This window comes from Convolutriloba macropyga, chromosome 2 (assembly GCF_964194025.1).
Source record: "Convolutriloba macropyga chromosome 2, txConMacr16.3, whole genome shotgun sequence".
NCBI lineage: Eukaryota > Metazoa > Xenacoelomorpha > Acoela > Convolutidae > Convolutriloba > Convolutriloba macropyga.
The window spans coordinates 62,652,441-62,667,234 of NC_134469.1; positions in this window are offsets into that span (position 1 = coordinate 62,652,441).

Genomic DNA, 14,794 nt, shown 5'->3' on the forward strand with positions numbered 1-14,794 from the left:
GGCCTCTGCTCTCTCCACTTGCACCAAAGCCTCTTCAGCAAATCCAACTGTCTCCGACTGTGAGAAGTCCTCTGTGTCACTGTCTTCCATTAATTCTGACTCTCTGAGACTCGCCCATTTTGCTGTAGATTCCGCACCTAGTGCTGCTTCCTCAACATCCGAGGCATCTCGTATCAGTATCGTTTCCTGTTTGTTCACGCTCTCTGCGTCATGCAACTCCTCTTTCTTTGCAGTAGATGTGCCTTGTTTCCCTTTGTGGTCATTGTCTTGATTTCCATAATCTGGGTGCTAGATCCCCAGTTTCTGTGACCAACCTTGCTGTAGTAGGTCGACCGTCTGGGTTGTCAGAGATTGAGCCCATTTCGAACTCCCTGATGGCCACATCTCGTACTGCCACCATCCTTCGTGTTTTGACTACTCACACAAGGTATCCGTTGTCTTCTTGAGTGTAACAGACTAAATTTGCTTCCAGTGACTTGAGTTCAAGTGTGCTGCTATTTCTGTCCCTCCTCGTCTTGAAAACCCTGCGACCGAAAATAGACAAATTGCTAATTGAAAGCTTAGATTTTATTCCTCGAATCAACTCTGCCGGAAACTTTTCTTTTTTTCTTCTCAAAGTCAAGTCTCTGGTCCTTGTTGCGTGAAGAATCGCTGCTAACGACACCATCTTGGGAAATTTTGAGTCGATGATCAGGCACCATGCCATCTCCAAGAGTTTCCTGTTGCGCCTCTCAGCTAAACCATTCTGTTGTGGCGTCTCTGGTACGGTTTTCTATTAGAGAATGCATGCAACTAAGCAGTACATTTTGAACTATTTGGACAGAAACTCCTTTTAGTTGTCTTGCCTCAACTTCTTGGGCGTCCACGCGCTTGGAGCAAATTTCATCAGACTGGCCAGGGCTTCACTCTTCGCCTTAAGCAAGTCCACAAACACAAACTCTGTGTAGTGGTCTGCAAACAAAAATCAGAACCGGAACACTGACAGTGACTCTACTCTGAGAGATCCCATCACGTCTGTGAAAACCCTCTCAAGCTTCTCGTTTGCTTGGGTTTCAGCCACCCTTGGAACTGTACTTTTTGTGGTCTCGGCCAATGCACACACAATCCATGCATCATCGAGTTCCCCCACTGTCTCGAGTGCACTTTGGACCTTATCAGCTTGATCTAAATTAGCCAATTGTCTGCGCCATTTCCTGGCTCTGTGAATTTTTACGCTGTTGGAACCCATCTTGATTTCTAGAAGGCCGCAATTTAAGTAAAACAAACTTTTTTCTTGTGTTAGTTTTACCCTAGTTCCAATCTGGAGTTTCATGCAGCTTTTTTTTGTCTCCAAATTGGAACTATGTCCCCACTGCGTGCACTGTGAGACTGAAAAGAGGTCTGAGGAATAGTCAGGCATACAGGAAACAAGCTTGAGTTTGCATTGAAATTCCTCTTTGTTTGAAGGTATGCTGATCTTCGCGCAGCCCCTGTCAGCCATTCTGGAAACGTCTTCGTTGAGATTTTTGACCACTGGTTGAGTGGGCACAAAAAAAACAGGAGCGCTTTGATGTTTAACACTATGTTATCTTCACAATCAATGTTCACTAGCATGCCTGCTGTCTTCCAGAGGGCAGGAGCTAACCAGTGATCGACTCATGTTTGCCTCTACCTCTTTGTCTCTCGCATGCCCTGTCAAGGCGACCCTCACTTGCTCTCACCACACTTGCTGCGTTGTGCTGTCTCTTTCCTCCTGCAGCCTTTGCAAAAATGTCCAGGGATCCCAGACACAAAGCAGTTTCCTCTCGTGGGTCCGATCGTGAAGTCACGCTTCAATTTCATTGCCATTTAACCATTTTGTCCATTTTATGTCTGTGCTGTGCTCTCATCGCAGCCGTGTCATCAATTCTCTGAAACTCATTGATGAGTTGAAGTTTTTCTGAATAACAAATTTTTGCTACCTCGTTGGCAGACCATTGATGACCAAGGCGTTGAAATGAGTCTCTGAAATTGCTTTTCCTGCTTCTTTTAGCCTTGTAGGCAACTCCTGTCCTCTGATGTAGAAGCTGTCTAAATACTCAACACCCTCGGGCTGCCGTCGAGCAAGCTGTGTTACCAAAGGTAACACTGTCGGCGTCTCCCCATACTCCGAAATTTCCCTCGTGAAAAATTCCAAGCATTAGCGCTATTTCTGATGCCGCCATCTCCCACGCAGTCATGTCTCATCTGCATTAGAGTGGTTTCATCTAGAGTCAGTTCCCGCTGGCACCAGACATTGTTTCGTTTCTCATTGATGTCAACAACTTTCTTCCCTTCTGATATGCATCCTTCAGCACCTTGTGGTTCTTCTCAACCTTGCTTACCCAATTGCATTTGGTGCAGGCTCTTTGGTTTGCTTCTTTGACCCAAGTAGTGATTTGTACAGTCCCTTCCTCTGCAACATCGCCACAAATCTCGTGCTCCAGATTGGAAAGTCCTGCACCTTTCTTCTGTAGGTGGAGAACTTCACTGTCTGTTGACCCATCGTAGATTGAGCAGACAAAACATTTATAAAAAATAAAGCGGTACTAAGCGGAACGAATTATAAATATCAACAATAACTTAGTTTAGTTTTCCTGGATGTGTCTGGATTACAGGCAGGCGAAAAATTTTCAAAGTATTCCAGCCTCTCCACTGGGCTTTGTTTACTGTTTTGCGCTCCACATAGTCACCATCAGTCACGTCAAGATGGGACCTGACTTCTTCAAAAAAATGCGGAACACTCTTTGCCCGTGACCCTCGTCTGGCCTCTGCCCTGTCCACTTGCTCCAATGCATCTTCGCTGCAGCAAAGCCAACTGTCTCCGACTGTGAGACGTCCTCTGTGTCACTGTTTTGCATGAAATCTGAATCTCCGAATATCCTTTTTATTGCAGTACGTTCTTCATCTAGCACTGCTTCCTCAACATCCGAGGCATCTCGTCTCAGTATAGTTTCCTGTGTGTTCACGCTCTCTATGTCATGCCACTCCACTTTCATTGTAATAGATGTGCACTGTTTCTCTTTGTGGCCATAGTCTATATGATGATCATGTGGATGCTAGATCCCCAGTTGCTGTGACCCATCATCTAGTAGGTCGGGCGATTGTGTTGGCAGGGATTGAGCCCACTTTGGAGTCCTTGTTAATCATATCTCGAACTGCCACTACCTGGCTTGTGTTGGTTACGTACACCAGAAATCCGTGGTCTCCTTGAGTGTAACGGACAAAACCTCCTTCCAGCGCCCTGGGTTCATGTGTGCTGACGTCTTTGTCCCTCTTTGTCATGAAGACTGTGCAACCAAACATAGAGAAATTACTAATTGGAAGCTTCGATTTCATACATAGCATCAGCTCTGTGGGGCACTTTTCTTCTTTTTGTCTCACAACCAAGTCTATGATTCTTGTTGTGTGAAGAACAGCTAATCCGGACATCATCTTGAGAAATCCTGAGTCGATGAGCAAGCGTATTGACATCTCCAAGTTCGTGTTTATGCTCCTCCAAGCTAACCCGTTCTAGTGGCGTGTCTGGTACCGTCTTCTCTTACAGAATGCATGCAGCTGAGCAGAACATTTTGTGCCGTCCTCAGAGATACTCCTTTGCATTGTCTTGCCTCAGTTTCTTGGGCGTCCACAAGCTGAGCGCAAATTTCTTCAGGCTGGCAAGTGCTTCACTCTTCGCCTTATTCAAGTCCACAAACACAAACTTTGTGTAGTGGTCTGCAGACAAAAATCAGAACCGGAACACTGACAATGACTCTACTCTGAAAGGTCCCATCACTTCTGTGAACACCATCTCCTGTTTTTCTTTTACTCGATTTTCTGCCACTCTTGGTTCTGTACTCATTGTGATTGTGGGCCATGCGCACACATTGCATACGTCATCGAATTTCCCCACTGTCTCTAGTGCATTTTGGACCTTATCCGCTTGACTAAATTGACTCAATCGTCTGTGCCACTTCCTTGCACTAAAAGTTTCACACTGATGGAGCTCATCTTGAATTCTAGAACGCTGCAGATTAAATAAAACAAACTTTTTACTAGTGTTCTTTTTACCCGAGTTCTCTTCTGCATTGAACTTCACCTTTGTTTAAGGGTACTCTGATCTTCACGCAGCATCTGCCCGCCACTCTGGAAACTGCTCAGTTGAGATTTCTGACCACTGATTGACAAGGGCACAAAGTCCAGGAGAACGTCAATGTTTGTCACTGTGTGATCTGTACAACCAATGTCCACTAGCAGGCCTGCTGTCTTCCTCGGTGTAAGAGCTGCACAAAATTCTTTGTCTGGTACGGGAAATTTTGAACTCGTTGCCACCGACTGATGTTTGGCTCCACCTCTTTGTCTCCTGCGTGCCATGTCCAGGTGACTCTTCTCGTCACACTTGCTGCATTGTGTTTTCCCTTTCCTCCTGCAAAGTGTCTTTAGCAAAGTGTCCAGGGATCCCACAGACAAAACAGTTTCCTCTCTTGGGTCCGATCTTGAAATCACGCTTCACAATCAGTGCCATGTAAGCACTTTGTCTATATTTTCTCTGTGCTGTGCTCTCACGGAAGTTCTGCAGCCTATTCATCAACTCTCTGAAAATCATTGCCGGGTTGACGTTTTCCTAAAAAGCAATAGTTTGATACCTTGTTGGCAGAACATTGAAGACCAAGGCGTTCAACAGAGTCTCTGAAACTGCTTCTCCTGCTTCTTTTAGCCTTGTAAGCAACTCTTGTCCTCTGATGACGAAGCTGTCTAAATATTCGAATTCCTCGGGCTGCCATCGAGCAAGCTGTGCCACTAAAATTACCACTGTCGGCGTCTCCCCATACTCCGAAATTTCCTTCTCGAAAACTTCCAAGCATTTGCGCTATCTCTGATGGCGTCATTTCCCACGCAGTCATGTCTCATCTGCATTAGAGTGGTTTCATCTAGAGTCAGTTCCCGATGGCACCATACACTGTTTCGTTTCTCGTTGATGTCAACAACTTTCTTCCCTTCATATATGCAACCCTCAGCACCTTGTGGTTCTTCTCATCCTTGCTTACCCAATTGCCTGTGGTGCAGGTTCTTTGGGTTGCTCCTCTGTCCCAAGCAATGATTTGTAGAATTCCTTCCTCTGCAACATCGCCACAAATCTCGTGCTCCAGATAAGAAATTCATGTGCCGACAGGTGGAGAGCTTCACTTTCTGTTGACCCCCTGTAGTTTGAGCAGTCAAAACGTTTTTGAAAAGAAATGATACTAGGCAGAAAGAATTATGACTGTCAACAATAAGTCGATTTTGTTTTTGAAAATAGTTTTGTGACTTTGAAAATTGCTGGGTCCATAAACATCTGGATTATGGAATTTTGCAAGAGGAATGAAAAGCGTTTTGGACTAAGTAGAAAAATTATTGTAAACGTGAGAGAATAAGAGAAATGATATTTTCAAGAAGAAATTTCAAGGAGAGATCTTACTACGAGACCAAAAAGGTGGTTCGATTTTAGGGATGAAAAAAGGCTCACAAATCGGCTGCGTATAATAACCATAATCAGTGCGAGAAAGTCATGAACCAAAACTAATCGCAGCACCATGGTTTGCAGTGGGGGTAGCAATATTACCCAGTTTGCTTCTGCTAATTTCCTAGAAATCAAAGGCAAGAGATACCATAAGTATTATGCTTTTACATTTTTTAAGAATTCGTTCGCAATTCCGGTGGTATCATAATCTATCAACACATGCAAGGAAGACTTTACATCAAATATTCTCACTCCAATAATTGTTATCTAGATTCATCAGTTTGAACGCAATATGGATTCTAATAATCTTTTATTGGGGATTCATATAAATTTTGGGACAAAAATCAATTTGCCCTTGTCGCATTAATCTGGCAATTTAAACTTTCTTTCTATTGTTTCTATCTAATTTTAAGACTATAGTTTAATCGAATTTCTATCACCATTCAAAAATGGTTAGCTTCATAAACGAGGACAAATGAAAACCCAGAGACGGGAAATGTTTCTGTGAAATAGAAACGCTTTAGAGCTCTGATTTATTAAATCTGATTTTGATGTTCAAGGTAGCGAGACTATTAATATTAAGTACAATTGTAATATAGAAAAATGTGTATGCTCATGGTCGCCTCTGACTATATAATCAACAGAGTGTACGCGACTCTCTTGTTTTTAAATCTAATGATATTTTGGTGCAGATGAAAACCAGCTGTTTTTTTTAAACAGAAGAAAAAATATCTCTGCTATGGACTATTGGGTTTACTTTTATACTGAGGTTTACTAATGGAAGAAAATATTAAATTCAATTGCGAGTATGTTCTCGTCAAATTCGACTAGAAAGTATGCCAAGAAATATTAAATCGTAGGCAATGAAATATAATAAAAACAAGATTATTTTGGGTAAACTCCACCTATGATTTTTTTCCATAATAAACTTAAAAAAACTTGTCAGCCAAAGAATTTGACACAAAAACGTAAAACAACATATGTAAAACAAAACCACTCCACATAAACTTCCGCAATTTGAGAAGTTTGAAACTCCCTCAAAGGGAACTACTTTGACTGGATCCGTATTTAGTTTCTCAAATTATGAGAAACTGCTTGTCACTAATGCAGAAGGCTGCTAAATGAAATTCTTTGTAGTTGTTGGATGGTACTTGAAAAATGGCAAATTCATTTTTTATTGTGCAGCCTCGAAATGGAGCTCTAAGCATTGCTGCTGTACATTCATAGCTGTGGGGTGTAAACGAAAATCCAGTTGTGAATGGTCATATCTAATGGAAATCTCGACATTCTTGGCCGAAATTAATTGATCAGAAAACATTTTGTTGGAATTACAATTTTCGTTTTCTGGTTCCGTAGACATCAAATTTACGGACGCAAAAGATTCAGTTGAAGCTGCAAGTTCACTAAGAATTGTGCAACGTAAAACACGCTTCGACTACCATTGTCTTGCGAGAACATCGTGATCAGAAATTCAGAAATGATAACCATAGAAATGGCGGAGTCAAATAAGAAAAATATGCGTCTGACGGCAAGATTCCTGGAAAAAACACTTTCCAAAATATCGTAGAAAAAAGGTAAGAGTGCTTGTCTGTAAACTCTATATATCAATAATTTGGGATTTGGGTAATATCTGACTTTTGGTTACAAAGAAGGAAATGACTTCAGTTTTAGCTGTTTTTTGGCCGTCCGATAAATATAAAATCTAAATTTTAACATTTTTTTCCACCATGTGGTACGTTTTGTGGTGAATCCTGAGGGCAAAAAACTGTGTTTAAAAGATACTACGCCTCAAAACGTACATTTGGTTTTTTCAGCAAGTTTGACTCGAATTGTATTTCCAAGTCATTTTTTGATAAAACGATCATTATTTCATTGATTATTCTATGCTGCCTTTGACTGTTCTACTCAGCATTTTACGCAATGAAAACTCCTTCCACTTCATTCTTTGGTGGTTTTCCAAGACTATATTGAAGTGAGTTCTAAAATAATTCAAAGTCCAAGAAAGGTATAACTGGATACCAAAGCCAGGAAACTCAGTAGTTCCAGCACAAAAAAATGCAGTAAAGGAATTCGGAGTCTTTTTAAAAAGAAAAATTATACTATGTTCTGAGTCATGTTGTTTTCCTCATCTTAAAAAAGTTCTTGTTTTCCAAACCTCCAAACCATTTTGTTTTTAAATAAAGTTTGGGATGTGGGTTAAGAGTGTTAAAGCTAGGCGAAACTAAATGCCCAAAATCCTCCGGTGAAAATTTTCAGGTTTTACAGTTCAGTTTCTACAATCCTATCATTTTCGAGTCATCAGAAGTCCCGGTTAGGGCAGAAAAATTGTGAATATCAGAAGGCCCGGCTAGGGCAGAAGTCAACAAATATGGACAACAGTATGACTCTTTGATCGTGGGCCGAGCAGACAACATGTGTTATTTGCAACTCTGGAACACAGAAAGTTGATGAGATGAATTGTGCAACCTGTCATAAAGTTGCTCATTTAAAATGCGTGGGACTCGGAATGTATGTGAAAGGACATATGCTCCGGAACTGTTTAGATTGCGGACCGCATTCTATGGGTGCACTCATTGCTATTGTGTTGGAACTGAACCAAAAAATAGTCGCATTAGAAACTGTCCAAGAAGATATAGGGTCGCTGAAACTAGTGGTCACTGCACCCAAACCTAAAAATAGCTCCTTCGTACAATGAAAAACGCAGAATGAAAACAATTCTTTAAACCTAACCTACCGACCTGAAAACGGAATTTTGGATTTGAAGTCGCAGGCCAAAACAAGGCTCCTTATCAACCTTTCAGGAGTCGTTTTAACAGCACAAACAGCTCGAAAAACATAAACCGGACGATGAGAATGACAATGATGCAATGAACACTGAGGCTTTTCAGGTGTGAAAGAAAACAATGCGACCTAAACAAAGGGAAAATTTTGGTACGAACAAGCCATGATGATTTCAATGGTATCAAGAAGAAACCTTCTAGGCCACACATTTTTCTGGAAAGATTAAATTCAAACTGCACTGAAATATTGATCAGAAACTGGTGTTGTGATGGTGGAGCCCCTGTACTCCATCTGCGAGATATTACAAAGGAAAGCTCAAAATTGAAAAGCATTCACCTAGTTTTTTTCTGAAGAGGCCCATGAAACAATTATTGAAGACAGTTTTTGGCCAGGCAATGTGGTTCATGGACGGTTCTTTTTGAATGATGAGGCTCGGAACTGGTTCACTCCCACCAGACCTTTCCCATAAAATTTGACACAAAAAGATTACTTGTGCACTTTTAAAATGCACTTTCAGTCAGAAATAAAATTGGGCAATTTGACGAGGAAATTCTTATGAACGAATAAGATTTTTTCTTTATCAATGAATCTTGGATCTCTTCGAACATTGATAAAAATCGGATGATAAAGCAACTTTACTCCAGTTCACAGTGCTTTGATCATTTCAATCTTCCATGATTGTATGGAAAAGGTGGTGGACTCATTGCCATTTATAAAAGATACTTAAATTTCACGCTCACTTCACTTTGCTGCACTTCGTTTTTAGAATATGCATGATTTCTGTTGAAAATCAATGAAATTTTTAAAATTTGTTTGTTATATGGTCCGCCAATTGCTAACTCTACTGATTTTTGGAATATTTTTCATGACGATGTGTTGCCATTTTCACTGGAAGGAAATGTAATTACTATGAGTGATTTAAATCTTCCCCATTGCACCAGATTGACAAATTTCTCAAGAGAATCAAGTCTTAGCAAGATTGTTTTAGAACCGACTCTAGAGGGCGGAAATGTTCTTGATTTAATCATTACAAATAACTTCGAAAAGGTCTCAATATTGTTAGTAAAATAAACTGAGTTTCTCAGATCATAAACTAATAAATTCGTGATAGCATCGGAGTTAACAGCCTAACAATCTTCTCAGTGTGTTCAGAAAAATCGGAAAAATGTGGACTGGAAAGAAATTCGCAATGCTTTGGAGTTACCGTTAGCTCTCAATCAGCACATCACAAACCCACTTGACCTTGCAGAATTGCTTGTTGACACTTTTGTTGAAGCTGTGAAATATAATGTACTCGGTGAAAAGCGCAGCACAAAATCAAAGATTTACCCTTTTTTGACGCAGAGCTCGAGAAATTGAAACTGATGCGTCGCCGAACTGAGCGTCTGTACCAAAAAAACCCAACCAGCGAGAAAAAATTAGCGTACCAGCAAGCTGTTTTAAATTATAAAAAGGCATTTAAAAAGAAGAAATCGATTTTCTTTGACAGAAAAGTTTAAATACATCAACCTGCGTTTTAAATTTGCAAACTTCAATCGCCTACTTGGTGTTTCCACTGAGCACAAGGTTCCAAGAAACTGAAAATGACCGTTGACCGGTTTCAGAAGTTTTCTGAAACAAGGTACCTGATATCACAGAATTAAATCCTACTTCAGCTGATAATGGCATAAACAGCTTGTTTTTGGTAGATGAATTTCATCACATCGCAATGTCTCTTAATCAGTTTAATTAAGTGGAATTGAAAAATGTAGGAGAAGCTCTTATTGATACATCAAAAAGTTTTTGTGTGCTAGACGCAGTTCCAACTGGCGTGGCTAAGCAGATTTTTGTCTCCTGGTGTGGTATGAATCTGTGTGGTATAATTGCAGCTTTGAACAAGGCACCTTTTTGATTTGTTCAAAACTGCTGTCATAAAGCCAAATCTGAAAAATTGAACCTGGACACTGAATTACCTAGCAGCTATAGGCCTATTGCAAATACATTTTTCTTCTCAAAATTATTAGAACGGTTAGCAGCTGGTCAACCTAGGGAGTATCCTGAAAATTACAAACTTTTAAAGGATGTGCAGGATGCTGGATGTGCAACAGTTGGTATATAGAGCTGGCCACTCTACCGAAACTTGCCTAATTAAAATTTTCAATGATATCCTGCTTAACTTAACTCAAACAAAAAGCAACTGATTTTGGGCTTGGATCTCTGGGCAGCTTTTGATACAATGGATCATGACATTTTGGGCTGGGTGTTAGCAAATCGTTTCAGGATCAAAGGTAACTGCAAAAGTTGGATCATGTCTTACATCAGCAAACGTAAACAGAAAATACAACTTTAAACTTTCTCTCTGCTGAAGAAATTGTTAATATTGGCGAACCACAAGGTTCGATTCCTGGACCTCTGCTTTCTTTATTTACGTAACTCCCATTGCTGATTTCATGAGGCAAATTCAGTTGAGACATCACGTATATGCAGACGATACACTAAATATTTCGAGTTTGAGGCAACAAATTTTGGACCATGATATAGAGGATCTAGACACGAAATTGAGTCTCTTGTTCCAGGCTTTCAGTCAGATGAAGTTATGAATAAATCGTGATAAGACTGGAATAATGTTAATCTCATCAAGAAAGCAAAAAGTGAACTTAGCTGAGTTTGAATGAGCAGCTGAAACTCTCGCGTTTTAGCCCAATATTAAGTCACTGGATATAGCGATCGACCAATATATTTCTTTGACATGGCACAGAAACTCAGTGACTTCTTCGTGCTACAATGAGCTTCGCAAACTGTGTAAGATCAGACATTATCTTACGATTGAAACGAGAAAACTAGTGGTCCAGAACCAAATATCTCGCCTTGATTACTACAACTCAGTCTTATCTGGAGTACCCAAAACAAAGATTATCAAACTCCAACGGATACAGAATGCAGCATGCCGGTTTATCTTTTCACTGAAAAGGAACAAATCCTGCAAAGATTTCATGTATCATCTGCATTGGCTTCCTATCGATAAACAGATTGATTTTAAAGTACTGATGTTTGTGCATAAAATCATTCATAAGTGTCATGTGCCAGATTATTTGAATCATCTTGTGGAAATTCAACCTAATCAGAACAGAAAAAGATCAGTAAATGCTTTCAAGGCTGTCACACTTCAGTCAAAGAATTCATATGGTGATAGGGTTATTTTGTATTCGCGGTCCCAAATTATGGAACAAACTACCTCAAACACTATGAGAAATAAGCAACCATAAACTGTTCAGTGAGGAACTGAAGACACGCTTCTTTTCAATGTGTTACGGACAGCCTGTTTTCAGAAAATAGCATGGATTACAAAACTAGAACAAAGTCCAGAATTGATACTATCAAAAAAACTCAGTTTGAGGGGCTGTCTCGTTTATAATAAATCAAAGCTGTATCGACGAGTTATTGTTGATAATGAACAACAATTTCAAAAGCGTACCTGCAATTTGGGAATTTGGGATCATCTCTTGTATTTGATGTTTTTATCCAAATTAGTGTTACAATTTCATGTCCAGGTGGTACTATATCTACTATGTGCTCAGAAAGCGTCTTTAATGAAATTTTTGACAGAAATCTACGCCAAGTTACTGTTATGGTAGGAACGAATAATCTATTTGACAGGAAAAATGAACGACTGATGGGCCCCGTAGAGACATCGGATGACCTGTTCTATTTTATTCAAAAATTGATGTTTTACCGTTTGTATGGTTCAATTCTTGAGCTAATTAGTCGACGAGGGAAAGCGGAAACATATGCTAGAGTGAAATATTCTGACAGAGATTTTGCTTGAGAACTGAATGTCCCCATTGTATCATTGAAAAAATTTTAGGCTGTGAAGCACCTAAGCAAAGATGGAATCCATCTGATTCTTCGAGATATTCGAGAACTTGCTTCTGTTTTCAGACGTGCTTTAAACCATACTGAACTCTATTACACAGCCAAACAATTTCAGTAAGAGCACTGTTAGTACTGAAGATTTTAAGCCTTTTAGCAACGTTTTAAAACAATTATTCAGGATGTATTCGATTCGACCAATTTGCCGGTATTCCAGGTCTTGTTGAGTCAGAATTAGTTTTTTGAATTGCCTGGTTCAGACAGAAGATGAACATTCTTTTATGTTCAGCACACCCCATCTTTGTGTACAGAAAGGGTGGATAAAGAAAGACCAGCACCACTAGCAGCTGGTCAACCTAGGGAGTATCCTGAAAATTACAAACTTTTGGATGTGCAACAGTTGGTATATAGAGCTGGCCACTCTACCGAAACTTGCCTAATTAAAATTTTCAATGATATCCTGCTTAACTTAACTCAAACAAAAAACAACTGATTTTGGGCATGGATCTCTGGGCAGCTTTTGATACAATGGATCATTAAATCTTCAGCTGGGTGTTAGAAAATCGTTTCAGGATCAGAGGTAATTGCAAAAGTTGGATCATGTCTTACATCAGCAAACGGAAACAGAAAATACAACTTTAAACTTTCTCTCTGCTGAAGAAATTGTTAATATTGGCGAACCACAAGGTTCGATTCATGGACCTCTTCTTTTTTTATTTACGTAACTCCCATTGCAAATTCAGTTGAGATATCACGTATATGCAGACGATACACTAAATATTTCGAGTTTGAGGCAACAAATTTTGGACCATGATATAAAGGATCTAGACACGAAATTGAGTCTCTTGTTCCAGGCTTTCAGTCAGATGAAGTTATGAATAAATCCTGATAAGACTGGAATAATGTTAATCTCATCAAGAAAGCGAAAAGTGAAATTAGCTAAGCTTGAATGAGCAGCTTAAACTCTCACGTTTTAGCTCAATATTAAGTCTTTGGGTATAGTGATCGACCAATATGTTTCTTTGACAAGACACAGAAGCTCAGTGACTTCTTCGTGCTACAATGAGCTTCGCAAACTGTGAAAGATCAGACATTATCTTACGATTGAAACGAGAAAACTAGTGGTCCAGAACGAAATATCTCGCCTTGATTACTACAACTCAGATTTATCTGGAGTACCCAAAACAAAGATTATGAAACTCCAACGGGTACAGAATGCAGCATGCCGGTTTATCTTTTCACTGAAAAAGAACGAATCTTGCAAAGATTTCATGTATCATCTGCATTGGCTTCCTATCGATAAACAGATTGATTTTAAAGTACTAATGTTTGTGCATAAAATCATTCATAAGTGTCATGTGCCAGATTATTTGAATCATCTTGTGGAAATTCAACCTAATCAGAACAGAAAAAGATCAGTAAATGCTTTCAAGGCTGTCAGAGTTCAGTCAAAGAATTCATATGGTGATAGAGTTATTTTGTATTCGCGGTCCCAAATTATGGAACAAACTACCTCAAACACTATGAGAAATAAGCAACCATAAACTGTTCAGTGAGGAACTGAAGACACGCTTCTTTTCAATGTGTTACGGACAGCCTGTTTTCAGAAAATAGCATGGATTAGAAAACTAGAACAAAGTCCAGAATTGATACTATCAAAAAAAACTCAATTTGAGAGGCTGACTTGTTTATAATAAATCAAAGCCGTATCGACGATTTATTGTTGATAATGAACAACAATTTCAAAAGCGTACCTGCAATTTGGGAATTTGGGATCATCTCTTGTATTTGATGTTTTTATCCAAATTACTGTTACAATTTCATGTCCAGGTGGTACTATATCTACTATGTGCTCAGAAAGCGTCTTTAATGAAATTTTTGACAGAAATCTACGCCAAGTTACTGTTATGGCAGGAACGAATAATCTATTTGACAAGAAAAATGAACGAGTGATGGGCCCCGTAGAGACATCGGATGACCTGTTCTATTTTATTCAAAAATTGATGTTTTACCGTTTGTATGGTTCAATTCTTGAGCTAATTAGTCGACGAGGGAAAGCGGAAACATATGCTAGAGTGAAATATTCTGACAGAGATTTTGCTTGAGAACTGAATGTCCCCATTGTATCATTGAAAAAATTTTAGGCTGTGAAGCACCTCAGCAAAGATGGAATCCATCTGATTCTTCGAGATATTCGAGAACTTGCTTCTGTTTTCAGACGTGCTTTAAACCATACTGAACTCTATTACACAGCCAAACGATTTCAGTAAGAGCACTGTTAGTACTGAAGATTTTAATCCTTTTAGCAACGTTTTAAAACAATTATTCAGGATGTATTCGATTCGACCAATTTGCCGATATTCCAGGTCTTGTTGAGTCAGAATTAGTTTTTTGAATTGCCTGGTTCAGACAGAAGATGAACATTCTTTTATTTTCAGCACACCCCACCTTTGTGTACAGAAAGGGTGGATAAAGAAAGACCAGCACCACTACATTTTCTGATAAGATTAACAGTTTCAATAAAATTAACAGTTTCAGTATACAATAGTCTCATTTTTTTAAACCGGCAAACAGAGCAAGACTATCATGGAAAATATTGATTAATATTTTGCTGTTCTTTTTTTTATTTTAAAAAATCAATAGGATGCTTTTTAAAGCTTATAAAAAGTAAGATTGAACTTAATT